The 19449-nt window shown below is 37.8% G+C and overlaps 1 protein-coding gene and 1 pseudogene across 2 annotated transcripts in view; one reads left to right on the plus strand and one right to left on the minus strand.

The window, feature by feature from the left end:
• USP8 (ubiquitin specific peptidase 8) overlaps positions 1 to 19449 on the plus strand; it is a 95676-nt gene that overhangs the window by 5376 nt on the left and 70851 nt on the right. The gene's annotated exons all lie outside the window — the stretch shown is intronic.
• Positions 1206 to 18759, minus strand: LOC140843157 (peptidyl-prolyl cis-trans isomerase A pseudogene; annotated as a pseudogene).

The following is a 19449-nucleotide window of genomic DNA, read 5'->3' on the forward strand; positions in this document are numbered from 1 at the left end:
TTGAGCCTGAGCAAAGGAGCAATAGCACCAATGAAATGAGGAACACAAGAGAAGGAAAAGCAGATTTGGAGGACTCTTATGTATGTTGAGTTTAAGACCATGGCAGACCATCAAGGTGAAATTATTAAGCAGATATAGAACCTAAGGTTTGGTCCTTTGAAAAAAGGTCAGAATTGGTGACAGAAAATTACTTAAGTTAAAGCCATGGAGTGAATGAGATCATTGGGAGAAAATAGAGAAAAGTGAAGTACTGAGGACCAAGAAGGTAAGAAGTAAAGGAAGGAGGAGAGAAAATCATTTACTGAGCACCTGTTAAGCTGTGCCATCTGCTCTACATTCATTCTCATTTATCCCCCTTCAAATTTCAAGGTAGCCAATCTAGCCTCATTTGGTAGACTTTGTAGGCTCATAAGTGGGGTAAAAAACCAGCATTTAAAACCAGCTTGACTCCAGTTCCATTTCTGTCTTTTCTGTATGTCTTACAAATTTTATTTTTTATTGAAGTCATTGGTATACAATCTTATATTGGTTTCAAATATTCAAAACAGTGGTTCAGCAGTTACACATACTACTAAATCCTCACCCTTACTAGTGCACTTACTATCTGATATGTTACAGAATCATTGGCTATATTCTCCATGCTTTAACTCCAGTTTACATAGCACACTACACTATTCCTGGAGTGCCAAGTGTCTCTTACAGAAGACCCTGGGATTTGAGTCAAGGAAAAATAAGCCCCGAGAAAAGACCTTTGGATTTTTGTGGTTTGTGACCAAGGGGTTCCTGGAACACGTGAAGTGGCGCCTGTACTTCTGTTTGTCGTGCTTCGATGAGCATGGATAATCCCGACAAACATTTGTGTTCTAGACCTCTGGCAGTAAGAAAAAACTCAAGATGGTAACTGTTAAAATTAGTTAAGAAAACAAAGTCAGTTATTACCGTTAGCTGGGTAATCTTGCCATCCAAGTGCTTTGAATCTGAAGGCTAGAAAGAGAAATAAAAATAACTTACTATGCAATTTTCGATGTTGTTTGCTGCTTTTTTTCAGGGACTGCCTGGAACCATCTTGAGTATCACCAGTGGTATGGGCCTTCCCCCTGGAGAACACTAGAATGTCACATAATAGTGTTCACTTTAAGTCACCTGAAATCTAAGGGACAACATCAAGATGGCTTTGCCAGGCAAGGTCATTACAGATTGGCTTACAAATTTTATTTTTTTTGAAGTCATTTATCTACAGAATGAAAGATAATTACTGCTGGTGATGGACATGTACCTTTTGGAAGAAAGCACCAGAATCTCCTCAAAACAGTAATCCACTAAATTTAGGGTAATCAGTTAGGAGGACTTTTCCCTACTAGGTTTATTAAAACCATTATTTTCTCTTAGAATAACATTTTAACATTAAATAAAATCATTCTACCACCACATGATTTCTGATTTCTTCCTGAAAGTTTTTAGATTTATAGATAAACTGTGTGCATTTTGGGCAGGCAGACTGCTGAAGAATTTTAATTGCTTGCAGAATCATGATGTCTTCTTTGTCTACTCCCTCTCTATGAGTGCTAGAAAAGACCTCCAGTAAGCAAGTGTATTTCTTTGGCAAAGTCTGATCCCAGAACACCCCAGAGGCACCAAAAACTGATTTCCAGGAATTGGATAGGTACAGACACATCACTCAACCTTATACATATATTTTGCACTTAGCTACCCTTACTTTCTTACTGTATTTTAAGATAGTAGGCTTTTAATAATTGTTGGTTATGGCTTCTAGCCAGTTTTTTTTTTCAATTTGAATAGATCATCCATCCACTGATGCAAAAAAAAACTTAAACATCATCACTGTCTTCCATCCATACAATTCCCACCACCTTATTTGTATTCTTCCAGAATTGTTTCATTCCCATACATGTCAGAATAAATACTCTTATTTTTCCCCATTTTTATATAAAAGTACCATCTGCACTGTACTTTAGACATCTTGGGCTTTTCCATATAAATGCATAAAAGGCATTTTTTAACTCCTGCAGATAATTTAACCAGGCATTGGCCAGTTGAGAGACACTGAATTTCTAATCTTTTGTATTCTAATTGGTGTTTGGTTGAAAATCTTTCTACTCTACATTTTCTTTCCTTCTGTACCTATGTCTCAGTGCCTCAGTGGAATTGCTCTGCAAAAGGGCATACATGTATTTTTTATTTTCATAGGCAGTATTGTCCTTCATGTACCAAATGTTTCTCCACAGCATTGCTCATAGAATATTACCACGTACTTGAATTTTGCCTGCCAAATTTTGAAGGGCAGATTATTTTGAGTCCTGTTTAGTATTTTCAAGACCAGTAAATTGAGGAAAATGGGGTTAGTTTTACAGACTTTGTTCAGGATACAGAAATTCTTTGCTGCAGCTCCTGCAGCTACACTCCCACAACTAGTAAAAACGTGGTTGTTTAAGCAGTTGAAACAGCCAGCAAACCTGGAAAGGAGCCAAGAATGACTACAAACAGCTCTACCTATGCTCTCTTTGGGGTGGGGGCGGCAAATTTGCTAGCTTAACCAGATCTAAAAGGATCTTAGCCTTTGAGTTACAGAGAATCAACCTGGTAAAAGGCAGAGAATTACTCATTTCATAAAAAAACTTCCTCTGATGTGATAGGAGCTGAAAATGAACTTTATTTAATTTTTTCTTTTGTGCTGAGTGAGGTAGCAAGAAAGTAGGTATAGTAAGCTATGTGCTCCACCTGCACTGGGGATTATATTGGGGTGTGAAGAAATTTACAGGAATGAAGATCTGTTATTTGGAACCAGAGTTAATTCCAGGAGAGGAAGAAAGATATGGCATGTTAGCTTACTAGCTTTTAGAACTTTTTAATCATTTTATAAATTTGTAGGCTTGTTATGGATTGAATGTGACCCCCGCCCCCAAAAACCCCCAATCACCAATGTGCTACTACTTGGAGATGATGCCTTTGGAAGGTAATTAGGGTTAATTAGGTCGTGAGAGTGGGGCCTTTATGATGGCATTAGTGGCCTTATAAGCAGAGACGTAGAGTTCTCTCAGCTTGAGCACTGAGGCACAGCGGGAAGGCTGTGTGTGAGGACACCGTCTGCGAGCCAGAGGAGCACTGTCACCAGGAATGGAACTGGCCAGCACCTGATCTTGGACGTTCAGCCTCTGGAAATGTGAGGCATAAATTTCTGTTGTTTAAACCACCCAGTCCCTGATAGTATGGCAGCCCAACTTTACTATGACAATGTATCTCGTTTTCCATGGATTCATGAAGATCCATTCAAAAAAAATTGTCAAAACTATTAAGTATCCTGCCTTTCTTCAGATTAACTGCAGCCAACATACTGTCTCTGTAGTTCTTACACAATTTGGGAACAATGATCTCTTTAGTCAAGGCAAGTGACTATTGGGAAATCTTTCAATTTGATTAATATCCCTAGATTTTAATTTGCATCTCAGGAGTGGCTTGGGTTTGGAATCCTTTTGTCCCAAATTGAAACAAGGGGTGTATAACTCATCCACTTAATGGGCCGTAAGTAATACACACTGGTGATAGATTAGGTATTTGATGATACAGAGGAATCATACTACTTTTGTTGAGCTATGCTTTGTTATAATAATAGTGTTACTACATTTTTTAAACAAGAATCTTAGATATATTGAAATATTTAAGAGAAAATGATGCATCTGGGATTAATTTCAAAATCTAGAGTCTTGACAGCATGTAAATTGTTGACAGTACCAAGAAACTGGTAGGTAGAGGATGACTGTAGAAGCTGGATGATGGATACAAGGGGGTTCGTTATATTCTCTCTACTTCTATATGTGTTGAAAATTTATATACAAAAAGGATTGTAAAATAGTTTGTGATTGCATATAACTAATGACAATTGTGCTTTCATTATCTTACATTCTGAATGATTCTGATACCTGCTGAAATTAACATGAAAAAAAAATCTTCAGCTTAAATGTCTTACCAAGCATGGAAATTAAATGGCTGGGCATTATTAGTACACATTGAACTTAACTTACCATGCATTTATTTGCAACTACGTAATGCTTTCATGTAGATTTTATCATTTAACCTCCACAAAGGTAGATGTTATCCCCATTCTGTAAATGAAAATGCTGACTTGGTAATTAGTGAACAGATAAAAATTAGGATTTTTAGGATAATGAAACAGACAGAAATTAGGATAGAAATAAGGATTAGCAAAATTAGGATTTTTTTCTCCATTTAGTCTGCTTCCCAAAATTCATGTTTTATTTCTACAGCACCATGCTGCTTCTGAAAAATGATTGACAACCCTTTCTTCCATGCTCTTTTCCTTTTAGGAGTGAAAGCCTTGCACAACAGGTAGACAAACTCAAGTGAAAATGTGCATGATTTCTGGGGTCAGTGTCTTCTCCTTTCCTGTAATGACAAGAGTGCCAAGGCAGAAATTAAAAGTATCCTGCACCTTAAGGAAACCATGGAATAGTGAACTGATAAAATTCTAGACATAATTCACCAAGCTTTGTTTCTCCAAGAATTCATTTGACAATTATTACATATATTTGTGTTGGTTACTATTCATGACACTGAACTGATACTTTCATGTCACTTTTAGAATAAATACTAAGAGCTCAGCCTTGAGGGCTTTATGCTAACCTTGAGGGCATTGTGGTGAGATAAGTCAGACAAAGACAAATACTAAATGTCTCACTTACGTATAGACTGTGGAAAACCCAAACTCGTAGAAACAGTAGATGGGTGATTGCTGGGGCAGAGTGAAGGGTGGGGTGTGCTGGAAGGAGAAGATAGGTGAAGATGGTCAAAGGGTACAAAGTTCTAGTTAGGAATAAGTTCTGGTGATTTAATGTACAGCATGGTGACTATAGTTAACAATACTGTATTTTGTAGTTGAAACTTGCTAAGAGCAGACCTTAAAAGTTCTCACTATGAAAAGAAAAAAAATGGCAACTATGTGAGGTGATCAAGATGTCACTAACCTTATTGTAATAATTTTGCAATATATACATATATCAAATCATGTTGTACACCTTTAACTTACAAAATGTTATATGCCAACTGGAGAGGAAGCTTAATCCTAACACACCTCTGTCCTCCATCCTGCATCCCCACTCCACTCTGTCCACTTAAAACCCCTTCAATTAGAAGTCATGTCCATGCAGCTGAGGAAATGGAATTAAGTGCAAAGTAGAAACATCCCCCAACTAACACTGAGCAGCTCACCCAATCCTTTCCCCTCTCTCCTTTCTCCTTTCTCCTTTCTCTTCCCAAGGACATGCCAAGTTTGCAATATAAGGGAACTCGGGAGACACCTCTACTCCCAAGCCTGTTTTAACAGTGGATCTTTAAGGATACTTGGGTATAGAGTGGCAGAGCTTAACAAAAGTCCCACACAAAATGTAGAGGGAGGACACCAGATTTTATAAACACTTGTGATTAAAGCAATACTTAGAATCCAAGAAGGGGTCCACCCACAGAGGCTTTGTGTGGAATCTGGATATTTATGCTTATTTTATTCCCTCTCTCCCACCCATCACCGCAGATGAAAAGCACCATACTTAGGCAAATCTAGACACAACTATACTGAGAACAATCCCTTGCTGACTAACCCACAGTCATGTGGGATAGACTTGCAGTTCTACAGTATGCTTGACTTCCCCCTGGATTTGTGCATCTCCATACCAGAGAAAGTTAATGTGACAAGAGTTAGTAAGAGCACAAACTCGTTTATCCACAGAGAAGTCCTTTGATGAGGCAAAAATATTGAACCACTGGAGAAACCATACCAGTTTGATTCTAAAAAGATTTGATACTTGAGCCCAAAGAGATGGAAAACTAGAAAATGAGAAATTGAATTTCAAGTAAGAAAAAAAGAACACCTATTTAAGGACATAAATTCAAAATATCCCTGCCTAACCTCCTGAGAAGGCTTTTAAGGATAGAAAGTTGAGAGCTGCCTTTTCCCCTGGCTAATCCACCTCTCCCTGACAGCAGGCAAACAATAGATGGGGTAATATTATTTAGTTAAACATTGAAGCCTGAAGTCCTGGCTTAAATTTAGATCTTTAGCTTTCTGCACATGTAAAAACTGATTTTTTGCCAACTGCACACAGGTACCTACAGGACCTAGTAGAAGGTATTTAGCTATCCCCCTTCCCTTTCAACTTCAAATGAAATTCGTTTTGCATCCCTACCTTCCCAGCTTCTTTATCTTTACCAAGGTACCACCTTTCTCTAATAGTCCAGTCAAAAACTTTATTCGTTTTTATAGTTTTAATTTCATTTTATAATCACAAACTTAATTCTGCATCCAGCTAGACTTGAAGGGGCATGGAAATATGGAACCCAAAGAGCTGCAATGAGCACAAAGTTGTAGGATATAGTGAGCTGACAAGCTTGTTGGGGTGCTCTCCTGAACTATAGGAAGAATGATCTGGAGGTTAAGATAAAACAAGTTAAATTTACTGGGGTTGTCCATTCAGCAACAGTGAGCTTATTGATGGTCCTGCTACTCCTGGACCCAAGCCCATGGCTTCCTTGATATTCATGCCCTCTTCTACTTAATCAAAGATCAACCACTCAGTCTTGGCAGGGCAGGTAGAAATCTGGGTACTGTTTGTGTTGGGTCCAGTATTTGCCATGGACAAGATTCCAGGGCCTGTATGTATGAGTCAGGATGAAATTCGCATCATCAAATGTTTCCCCACAGATGGACTTGATGTTAGTGTCATTATGGCAAATGAAGTCACCACCCTGACACATAAACCCCAGAATAGTTCTCTGAAAGCAGTAACCTTTATAACCAAATCCTTTCTCCCCAGTGCTCAGAGCATGAGGTTTTTTACAGTCTTTAAAACTGTCTGCAAACAGCTCAAAGGTGGTGCATGCAGCCAAAGTGCTCACTGTGGACGTGTTGTTGAATGCAGCTGGGTAGTGGCAACATCTGCAAAGTTGAACTTGCCTCATTCTTTAGTCCCACCAGCTTGTCCTCCCTAAAAAGAAAGCTCTTCTACATGTCTACTTTTATCTCCACAAGCAAGAACTTCATCCTAAGTAAGAATCACTTTTCTCTCAGATTACAGGGTCTTCTTGCCGTCTTTGAATTTAGCCTTTCCTTCTTGATCCCAGACTAGTTGGCCCGACTACCACTGTCATCTTCCTCAAGTACTGCTTTCATCTTGAGACTCCTGAGCATACCCTCCAGGGTACTAGGTGCACATCTAGGATCATCCTGGATCTGGCCCTCTCGAGGCCTGGGTTTGGGTAGATCTGCAGCCAAGTACAACAGTATGTTAAAACATCTAGCGTGGTTCCTGGCACATAACAGACACTGTTAGCTTTTTTTCTTCTCATTAAGTTTCTTCTTGCCCCAAGGACTACCAACGGTCATATCTGCCTCATAGATTATTCTCCAACAAATGTATTCACTGTAATCTTTTACCTCTCCAAATCTACCAAACATGAACAAATTCAGATTCTTCAAATTTTAGCATAATCTTGAAGGTCACAAAAGTAGGAACAAATGGAAAACTGTACCTTGTTCTTGGCTAAGATTTGAAATCACAAATGTTTCTATATCTGACATGTCAAAAATACTAACAAGGTTTTCTGGGAAGCAAAGAAAATGGGAGGAGGGGGGCTAGCCAAGCTGATTCTAAAGCTGACATGGGCAAAATAAACAAGAAAATGGCCAGAAAACCCTGGCAAAGACAAGTGATGAGACAAGAGTAGCATCTGCTGGATAAAAGATTATAAAGCCTCGCTAGGGGCTCTAATCTGCCCTCATAACCTAAACACCTCCCGGAGGGCCCTCCTCTAAACACCAGCATTTTGGAGATTCTTTTTCTACATGAATTTTAGGGGACATTCAGTCTATAGTCTATCTCCAAGGGACTATAGAAAACAAACTGTAAGCACTGATCAGGGAATGCCTTCAACTTCATATAAACAACCATTCCATTTAAAGAGAAAGGTTCAGAAAGTGTATATAGAGTGCTACCTTTTAATAAAATACACATATACATGTGTATTTGCTTATATTTGTATTTTTAAAAACTTCAAAGGATCTGTGACAGGAGCAGGACTTGCCGATGTACACCTTTTGTTATTTTAAACCATATTAATTTAATGTGTTCACTTTTTAAAAAAGCTTTCCCCATTTATAAATAGAAACATAAAAATTAAGAGGAAGGCTCACCTAAAACAGTGGCCTCATTTTAAAACTGAAAAAATGCAGGAACATAGGGGGAAATGTTCTGCACAGCTAGCTTATTGGAGAAATAGAGACAGTTCTCTTGATGAGTGTTCTTCCTTCTCTTTATCTCTTCAGTCTCTTGGTAAATGTCTGCTCTAGCCTTACTGATCTCCTTTTTACTAACTCACTGATGTCTTGCCTTGTTTGCTGGTTATTTCTTGTGTCTTAATTTATGTTTACACTTTCAAAGTCACACCTTTGTATTTCCTATAGCAGTTCACACTGTGTGACCCACAACTGCTTTGTTCATTCAACAATTTACTGAATGTTCACTAAATGTCAGGCACACTGCTGGGTTTCATGACTGCATAGCTGTCAACTGGAACAATGGAAGTGAAAATAAAAATCTTAATCCTTGTTCTAAGCATTGAACATAAGTGCAGTAAGGTCATTCACCCACCTATGTGAAGCCATATATAAATTTGCTTTCTTAATAATTATTCTTGGGGGAGGGCCTTAACAGTGAGTGACATACATTTTGCTGCTCATATATAGGTGTTAGGTAAACAAGACTACAAATCAAGTCCAGTTTTAAGTGAATAGAGAAATTTTCACTTGCCTGCTGTTAATAACCCACAGAGCCCCCTTCTGTACTACTTCTGGGGATGAGATCACTGGATTTTCAGGAACCTTCTAGGAAAGACTCTCCCCCAGCACCCTGTTTCCTATTTTTTTCTATCAACATGCCAGACTGTCAGTGTTTTGAAGGCAGGCAGGGTCCACTTGTTTGTTTTTTATTTTTGTATTCCTAGCACTTGTTATAGTGCCCAGCAGATGTAATGTTAAACTCAAACAAACATATCAAGGCCATGCACAAACTATACTTAAGATCCAGATATGTCCCCTCCAATGCACTTCCCACTAGAGTGAGTTTTTCTTGATTTCCAATCTGTTTTAATATTTCTGATTCCCAACTATAAAACCTATAGCCTCCATTTTCTTTTCTCACAACCATATCTACCATCTTTTCTTCCATCCCTTCTGGAAATGTTTCCTAACCTTAACCACAAGCCTACTTACTGCAAAGCAGGTGTTTCTCTGATGATCAAGATAAAATTTGGCAAGTTTATGTTCCTCAATACAAAGTTTGATACAAGTCTAACCCTTTGTCCTGGTAGTTATGCTCCCCCTGAGGTTCAAGGGTTTCTTGAGTAAACTTCTGAGTATATTCCATCATGAGATTGGAAGAGAGTTTGTGGAAGAGAGGTAGAACAGAGTCTCACAGAGTGATTAAATCTTGGCTTAATCACTAATGCACTCGTAGCCTTGTTTTCATTATTTATAATTAGAATAATAATGTTCATCTCATAATGTTATAGTGATTAGAGATAAGACATGTGAAAACCCCTGGCATATAGTAAATGTTCTAAATACCTCCCACTTCTTTTCCACAAAGTGGTCAACAAATTAATGAAAAAACAAAATGAACAGCTTTCCCAAGCAGCAATACCTAACTTTCTTTATAGAAATCTGTATTTACCAGTTTCTGAAGACAGGGGCAAAGTAAGTCTTTCAGTGGCTTGTCCTGGCTGTTTCTAGCACTTCAGGTTTACAACATTGTGCTCTCAGGTGTGTCATATCATGTCCTGATTAAAGGCCAACTGTTAGCCAATGATGTAGGTATGCAAGTGTCCCTTCTACTAGGTTCCATGAGGTCCCCATATATGACATGGGGGAATCTGGCTTTTTGGCAATAACCATCTATCAGAGAATATAAGATATTTGCATAAATAATTACATTTGATGAAAAGTTATATGGCATAAGAGATGTATAGAAAAATGTTATGGCAGTTTAATAAGGAAAAATTACTTCTGGTTAGACAAGATAAAAAACGGGTTCATCAGTCAATAGAGATTTATCATAGATTTCTCTATGTATTAGGCTAACTACTGGGGGTGCAAAGATTAAAGTCATACTTGCATTTGAGGAGCTAAGAGCTCAGTAGCTTATTGAAAAAATAATTGCAGCACTATGTGGTAAGAACTGTTTTATAGTGGTATGTTCAATGTACTTTGGAAGCAGAGATCGAGTGATTAACTCAGTTTGCAGATTGTAAGGAAGAAATGATGTTCGAGCTGGTTCTTAAAGGATAAAGAAAAATTTACCAGATAGAGAAGACACAAAAGGGTTTTCATGAGGATTGACCTTGTACCTTTAAAATTGGGAAAAATTTAGATATTCAGTAGTGGGAAGAATGTAGAGCTTCATCAACAATGATAGGAAAATCAGAAGAAATCATGAAGTAAATAATTCTTACTATAATATAGGTGAGTAAAAAGAATTGATGAATTTGATCCAGTTTGTGGTGGGCCTAAAGACAATGGGCAAAACTATTAATCAAAGTAGGATATGATAAAGTTAGATCTTTGAATTAAGATTAATTTTATAGTCTTAACAGAGTAGGTTGGATAAAGGCACACTAGGAGCAAGGAGAGCAATTAGAGACCGTTAAAATACATAGATAAGAGATAATAAGATCAAGCAGAAAATGGCAAGTGGAATGGAAGGGAGAGGCTAAATTGAAGAAGTGTTGTAGACATGGGTGCATGGTTATTGACAACCTAAGTGTCTGAAAGTATGATGTAACATTAACAGAAATAAGAAACATAAAAGACAAGCCTTGGGGGAAGTGAAAAAGTTCAGTTCGGACACACTAATTTTGAGCGTCTTCAAGAAAGCAGTTTCCATAGACTTGTAGAAACAATAGACAAGATGGTCCAAGTGGTTAAGAAGAAATGGGAAGTGAGAAAGTAGAGGCAGCAAATGCGAGTGTTTTTGTAAAACTGGCAATGAAGGAAAAGTGTGTATGAGGAGACATTGGGGGTTTCAACTGCATGATGAACCAGGAAGATTGAGCTTGTTTGTAAGTTGAAAGGGAAAATAAAGAGCAGACCAAAAACTGAAGATGAAAGAGGAAGGGATAAATAATGGAGCAACGTCATAGTATCAGGAGTATTAGCAGAGGGAAAGATGAAATATTTCTGTGATAAGAACTTCCAGGCATAAGAGATACAGAATCTCATATTCTACTTCAAATGATCTTAATTTTGTTTCCTCTATGTGGAAAACTTCCTGTTTTATTTTTTTCCAGCCCCTTGGCAATTAAACCAATTTCTGACTAGCTTACAACATGGCCTGATCAGTAAGAGATACTTAGCTGAAGTAGAGTGGGAGCTGTGTAATCACTTTCCCTAGTATTCCTGCTGCAGAGAGCTGCTTGTTCAACTACTTCAGATTTGACACCACAGTACTGTGTGACTGGTGCTTCAAAAATAGCTCATCAGTTTCAATAGATGTAGATTTTCACACTTACCCAACTCAGACATTTGACAAGGAGTAATACAATAATACCTCTAGAAGAAAATGTAAGAGAATAGTTTCATGACCTTAGAATAGGCAAAGATTTAAATAGGACACAAAAAACACTAGCCATAAAGTGGGAAGGGGAAGTATGATAAACTGGACTATTAAAGAATTATAAAATTTTTTCATCAAAAAACATCAATAAAACAGTAAAAAGACAAGATACAAAGTAAAAGAAGATGTTCTCAATATGTAAACTGTAAAAACTACATACCCAAAATATATTTTAAAATTTCTACAAATCAATAAGGAAAAGCTCAATCATAAAATGGGCAAATAATTTGAACAGGAATTTCATAAAAGACTATCCACAGGACTAAACAACATTTTAAAAGATACTCAACTTCTCTAGTCATCAAAGAAATGTACATTATAACCACAAGATATCTAGCCATTAAGATAGCTAAAATGAACAGAAAGCAAGTGCTAGCAAGGATTTGGAGCAACTAGAACTCTCCACATCTGATAACAGTATAAATTGGTACAGCCGCCTTGGAAACATGTTTGGTTTTATCTACTAAAGCTGAACAAATGCATACACTGTGATTCAGCAATTCCCAATGCTACACCCAACAGAAACAATGGGATTCTATCCAAATGTCCTATAGTAGAATAAGTGAATAAATGTGGTATATTCATTTGATGTAATACTACTTTCCAGTGAGAATGAGGGAGCCACAGGTACATACAGCAATATGGATGAATTATACAACATCATAATGAGTAAGAGAAGCCAGAGACAAGAGTTTCTATTATATGATTCCGTTTATATAGAGTTCAAAAACACCCAAAGATCTGTTAAAAAGGAGGAAAGTGTGTGTGTATTTGACGGGAGAGCAATGTAGCAACTGGAAGGGAGAGCAAGAGAGATTTCTGGGGTATAGATAACATTCTTTCTTGATCTGACAGTAATTACGTGCATATTCAATGCGTGAAAATTAATTGAGATACATTCCTGATGTTTGCATCCTTCTGTATGCATGTTATACTTAAGGTTATTTTTTTAAAACTCAAGAGGTATCAAGTCTGTCAACCTTGTTCTTATGCTAGGTTTAAGTCAAAATCAAGATTGTAATTTATCATTTCCCTCTGACTTATCTGTAAAAATTATCCATGCTTCTCATTAGTATCTACTTTCCAAATGTCTAACTGCCCAGTTTTCCATCTCTTCAAACTCTAATGATTTCCTTACAGGAGAATATTATACCAGGTTCTGTGCTTTGTGGCCTTTGCTTTTGTGTTATAAAGCAAAGTGTATCTTCCTTAAAATCCACAACAGTAACAAAATTGCTCAAAGAACCAGATGGATAATAACATCCATTAAGTTTGGAGTTGGTGACCATTAAGAAAGTCTAGCACAATTGTGGACATGCCCAGTTTGGTCAGTACCTTGGTGCCTTGTTGGCATTGTCTAGACTTTCAGTCTCCCTGAGGACATTTGGACATTATCATCAAGTTCCAGAGTATATAATAATAGTAGAGGGGGAATTGAAATCAGGAATTCCTTGTTTTTGGCAGCTTCCTTGTTTATAAATTATTCACCAATCAGGAGAGACAGTTATACAAAAATACCTCCAATATGGACATCTGAGTACTAGAGAAAAGAAAAGAAAAACTAAGTTTTAAAGAGTAAAAATAAGCTTAATATCATGGATTCCTGATTTAAAAAATAATACATAGCTGGTTCAGAGGGTATGCAAATTTTGATTGGTCTCATCCAAAATATGGTTTGTAGAGAACTGCCATTTTTAGTAATGTTTCATTTTCTAATCCAGGAATATAATGCTTCTTCCCATTTATTCTTCTGTTCTTTTATGTAAAGTTTTAAAGATTTCTTATTTAGGTCCTGCCCATTTCTTAAGTTAATTGATTTATAAGTGGACACAAGTGAAGACTGAGATTCCTGGACTCAGCTCCCAAGGAGCCCAAATGGACAGAAAGTAGATCCATTTTCCTCTTTAAATTGCTCATCTCCTAATACAATTCAAGGAGGAACAGACTGCACTCCTAACTAACTCCCCTTAGTCATCTAGAATTAAACAGCAGTTAACAGTAGCTAATATTTTGGGGGAGCAGTTATGTGCTAAGCACCTAAATAATTTAATCCTCACAGCCACCTAGGAAGTGAATACTATTATCATCTCCATATGACAAACAATAAAACTGAGGTGCAGGGAAGTGAAATAACTTGGTCAGATAACTATTAACTGGCAGAGCCAGGATTCAAAAACCAGCTTCTGATTCCAGAGCCTGTGCTCTTAAATATTACCCTGTACTGCTCTGCTACTTCATTCAGGAAATCCTTGCTGTAGACCTTGAAATATACTTGTTATATAAATGGGAGGAAGAAAGAGAGCAGGAAAGAGGGAAAAAAAGGGTGGGGAGAGGAAAAGTGAAGAAGGATTCTCTGCCTATTCCTGTTAAGTTGCACACTCTAGTTGATGTCTATCTTCTTAGTTTGAGGTTTTCTCTTATAATCAGCCAAAGGTTTAGATTCTTCTGTTTTACCATTTCACAGGAAAAGTGTTTCCTGGAAGGCCTGAGAAAAGGGCATAAGAAGAAACATTGTATACAAGATACTTTTATGTGACAAAAATAATTGGCAGGGACACATTAAATTTGAGGCATTTTTAGTGAATGTTAAGAAACTCCTGCTGACAATGTAGAGCACTTGTGCCCCAACAGGAGGAACATTCACCTTGGGGTAAAACGTTATTAACAGAAGGGTATGTTTCAAAGGTGATGTTTTTGAAGAATTTCAGGGGAAGATTATCCATTAATATTTTGTAAATATCATCTTATCTGACTGAAAGACTGAGATACAGAGGTTCATTTTGCTAGAAAGCATGGATTCTAAAAGGTCCATGAAGAAGAAAGTCTATGGAATAGGCAGGGTCAGCTGGGAATGGCAGGGCACCAGTGTGAAACCAGAAAGTACATCGTGGGAGGAAGGAGCTGCGGAAGGAGCATGTGGTCAGAAGGGAGAAAGAATGATTTCACTCCCTTTATTGCTAACCCCCAAGTCAGGTATGAAATTATAATCTTTCAAAGATATCATATGATTTGTAATCCTGTATATGGTTCCTTAGATTACAGTGCAGAATTGTGTCTGAAATGCAGGTACTTGACAAACCTTGCTGAATCATTGCAAGATAATCAACATTGTTGGACAATGACTTTTGCTTAGTATTTCTTAAGGCAAATAGCTCATCTTCAGAGTAATAGCCTACAAGGTAAGAATTATGCAAAGTGTTTAGAAACCGAATGGTCTTCAGCAGAACAATTCCACTTCGATTTCCCCTCATACTCTTGGTGCCCCCACACCTCGCAATGCTATTCAACTGAAACACAGTGGCAGTAGCAGGGCTACAATTAGTCCTCAGGGAGCTGCAGAATAGGTGGGAGACAGACTGTGATTTATATTCTTCAGTTGGTAGACAAAGAAGCAATCACAATTAGGATAAGTTTGCAATGCTAAAGGAGCATGAAGGAAAAGTAAGGAGGAAATGAGAATAGAGTTCATAGGAGAGAGAAAACAAGGTGAAGATTAAAAAGGACAATGGGAATCATTGTATCATTTGAGGGAAGGGACAAAGAGTACAGAAATAAATGCAAGGTAACTAAATAAGGTTGTTGAGAGAACTGCAGCTAGTTCAGCATGACAAAAACAACTGTGTGCTGTGGAGGCCTGACAGGAGAGGAGGCTGGGGAGAACTCTGTGCTGCATTGAGGAGACTTTATCTTGAAAGCGGTGGGCAGCCATTCAGTATCTTAAGCAGAGAAGTTTTATTTGCCAGTTGCCCACCATATGCCAGATATTACACTATGTACTAGAAAGTCAAACAAGATTTTAAAAGAAGGGGAAAAAAAAGATTTATGAGGAATAATTCCATAAATATGACTAGTGCTTAAAGTAAGTGTGTAAGTACAAAGTGCAATAAGGACATAGAATAAGAAGCTGTTTGTTCTGCCTGCCTCACAAAAGGTGGGGTGAAATTTGGCCTATGTTCTGAAGGACAGGATGTTTTCTAGGTGGACAGATAGTGCAAAGGCACAAAAGTACAAAAGAGTATGTCAAGGTCTGGGAACGACCAAAGAGTCAGTGTGAAAGGAGGGGAGGGTAGATGTATAACAATGACAAGTGAGGCTGGTAAACTGATGACAGCCAGACCATGAAGATCCTTGTGAGTGTGCTTAGGGATCTGGACATGATGTATAGATGATGGATATATTAGTCAACAGTCTCCTGAGAAAACAAAACCGATAGATAGATAGATAGATAGATAGATAGATAGATAGATAGATAGATAGATAGATAGATAGATAGATAGATAGATTGATTTTAAGGAATTAGGTGTTGCAATTGCAAGTCTAAAATCCACTGGACAAGCTGGCAGGCTGGAGATTCAGGTAAGAGTTGATCTTGGAATCTTCAGTCTGAAAGCTGGAAACTAAGGTAGAATTTCTAAATTGCATTCTAATCAGAATTCTTTAGAATTCCTTTGGGAAGCCTCAGTCTTTTGCATTTAAGGCCCTCAACTGATTGGATGAAGCCTACCTACATTACAGAGTATAATCTGCTTTACTTAGAGTCAGCTGATTGTTAATCACTTCTGGACAAACACTGCATGATATCACTTCCATGGGGACTCTATAATAGTCAAATTCATAGACTCAGAGAATATAATGGTGGTTGCCAGGCGTTTAGGAGGGGAAGAAGCAAGTAGATACAAACATACCTCGTGCTCCTTTAGTCCAAGGGTACACAGCTTCAGTTACACAAGATGAACAAGTTCTAGAGATACACTGTTCAGCACAGAGCCTATAGTTAACAATATTGTATGGTATGCTTAAAAATTTGCTAAGAGGATAGATCTTATAAGTTTTCTTATCACATACCCACAAAAATTAATAATAACAAATAAAGAAGGCAAGGGGAAACTTTTAGAGGTGACGAGTATATTTATAGCACAGATGTGGTGATGGTTTCTCAGGCATATACTTATCTCCAAACTCTTCAAGTCATGTACTTTCAATATGCACAGCTTTTGTATATCAATCATACCTCAATAAAGTGATTCAAAAAATAAATTTAAAAAATGTTAATCAGATGTAAAAAGCAGCCATAATCCAGCCAACGTAACATAAAATTAATCATCAGATTGGAGAAACATGCAAGCATTGATGACTACTGGGCAGTTTTAAATAAATATGAAAATACATAGATTATATAAATAAATATTTTTTATGTGTCTAGAGATCTATAAGGAGGACCAGGCTTAATAACTTGAGGACCAAGTGCATAAGCAGTAGTTGAGGTTATGAGATGAATGGAATGCCCAACAGAGAATAGCAGTGTGAGGTGGGGAAAGCACTGAGGGTGGGTCACGGGAGACATCATTGTCTTAGGGATGGGTGGATGAAGGAAGTGATGTCTTTGAAGGAAACAAGAGAAGGAACTGTCCACGAAGCTGGAGAGGTACCAAGAGAGCATGAAGTTGCAGAAATCAAGGGAGGAGAGAATTACAACAGATGCTAGAGAAAGGCCAAGGGAGGTAAGGACTGAAATGTCCACTGTATCTTGCGTTTGGGAGATCTCTGACGACCTCAGCAAGAAGAGTTACTCCTGAGAGGGAGGCAAGGACCGAGAGACCTGAATTTAGGCATTCTTTTAAGACACTTGGCTGTGAACAAAAGAAGGGTGGGAGAAGGATGGTAAAAGGGGTACATGGAATGGAAAAAGTGTGTGTGTGTGTGTGTGTGTGTGTGTGTGTAGTTTTTTAAGATAGAATATGTTCATGTTCAGAGAGGAAAGGGCAGTAAGACGGGGACAGAGATAGAAGTTACAAGGGAAAAACGGGGTAATTGTCAAAGCAGGATCTGAAGAGCCACGAGGAGGAGAGATTTAGAATAGAAGCAGTGTAGTACTAAAACAGAGATGGGAGGCAATAGATAACAATTCTCAGAGGATGACACTGTTCTAAGAGTGTAGTAAAATAAGAAATCCTAAAGTTGGAATGGACTTGAAATGTCTTTAGCTTCCAACAGGTAGTGCATTAATGACTCCACTTTATAAATAAGATGGCTATAGCCCAGAGAAGTTCATACTTTACCTATTCATATGATATTATCTTCAGAACCACACTTTAAGCCTGTGGGTAATAAGATTTCCAACTTGTGCCTTCCAGAAAGAACACTGCTGCCTAGCACAGGTCTGTGACAATAACAGGCTATGCCTTATTTTGCTATTTTTCTGATTCCCTGTAAGAGAATCACTACTGTTTACAAGCACTACTGACTATTTCACTGTATTTAAAATAAGATGCTAGTCATGAGTTTTTGCTCTTATATTAGAAATGAAGATGTTTACTTCTTCCATGGATACAACCAAAGTTTCTATTTTGTCAAAAGGTTAAATTCTAGTAAAATCTCCTTACATCTGTTCCTGAAAGATAAATTCAGAAAAGTGACAAATGGAACTCAAGGTGCCCCTTAAAATTAAAATTATAATATTGTGTGTGTACCTTACATATCCTGACAGACCTTTCCTGCCTTTGAATGCTGTAGATGATGTGATTCACCTTTCAATTCAGCATTTTCTTCTTTTTTTTAAATTAAGGTATCATTGATACACATTCCTATGACGGTTTCACAAGAAAAACAATGTAGTTGCTACATTCAACCATATTATCGAGTCTCCCCCCATACCCCATTGCTGCCACTGTCCATCAGTGTAGTAAGATGCCACAGAGTCACTACTTGTCTTCTCTGTGCTATTTATTATGTGTGGCTTATTATACTACTATCTTCCCCATGACCCCCCATACCATGTGAACTAATCATAATACCCCTTATTCCCTTCTCCCTCCCTCCCCACCTGCCTTCCCCCACCTCTCCCCTTTGATAACCACTAGTCCCTTCTTAGAGTCTGTGAGTCTGCTCATGTTTTGTTCCTTCAGTTTTACTTCATTGTTATACTCCACAAATGAGGGAAATCATTTGGTATTTGTCTTTCTCTGCCTTATTTCACCGACCATAATACCCTCTAGCTCCATTCATGTTGTTGCAAATGGTAGGATTTGTTTTCTTCTTATGGCTGAATAATGTTCCATTGTGTATATGTGCCACATTTTCTTTATCCATTCATCTACCGGTGGACACTTAGGTTGCTTCCATTTCTTGGCTATTGTAAATAGTGCTGCAATAAACATAGGGATGCATATGTCTTTTTGAATCTGAGATCTTGCTTTCTTTGGGTAAATTCCTAGGAGTGGAATGCCTGGGTCAAATAGTATTTCTATTTTTAGTTTTTTGAGAAACCTCCATATTGCTTTCCACAATGGTTGAACTAGTTTACATTCCCACCATGAGTGTAGGAGACTTCCCCTTTCTCCACATCCTTGCCAGCATTTGTTGTTCCTTGTCTTTTGGATGTTGGCCATCCTAAATGGTGTGAAGTGATAACTCATTGTGGTTTTAATTTACATTTCCCTGATGATGACTGATGTGGAGCATCTTTTCATGTGCCTGTTGCCCATCTGAATTTCTTCTTTGGAGAATTGTCTGTTCATATCCTCCACCCATTTTTTAATCGGGTTATTTGCTTTTTGGGTGTTGAGGCATGTGACTTGCTTATATATTTTGGGTGTTAACCGCTTGTCGGATGAGTCATTTACAAATACATTCTCCCATACTGTAGGATGCCTTTTGTTCTGCTGATGGTATCCTTTGCTGTACAGAAGGTTTTTAGCTTGATGTAGTCCCATGTGTTCATTTTTGCTTTTGGTTGCCTTGCCTGAGGAGATGCATT

This window comes from Manis javanica, chromosome 8 (assembly GCF_040802235.1).
Source record: "Manis javanica isolate MJ-LG chromosome 8, MJ_LKY, whole genome shotgun sequence".
NCBI lineage: Eukaryota > Metazoa > Chordata > Mammalia > Pholidota > Manidae > Manis > Manis javanica.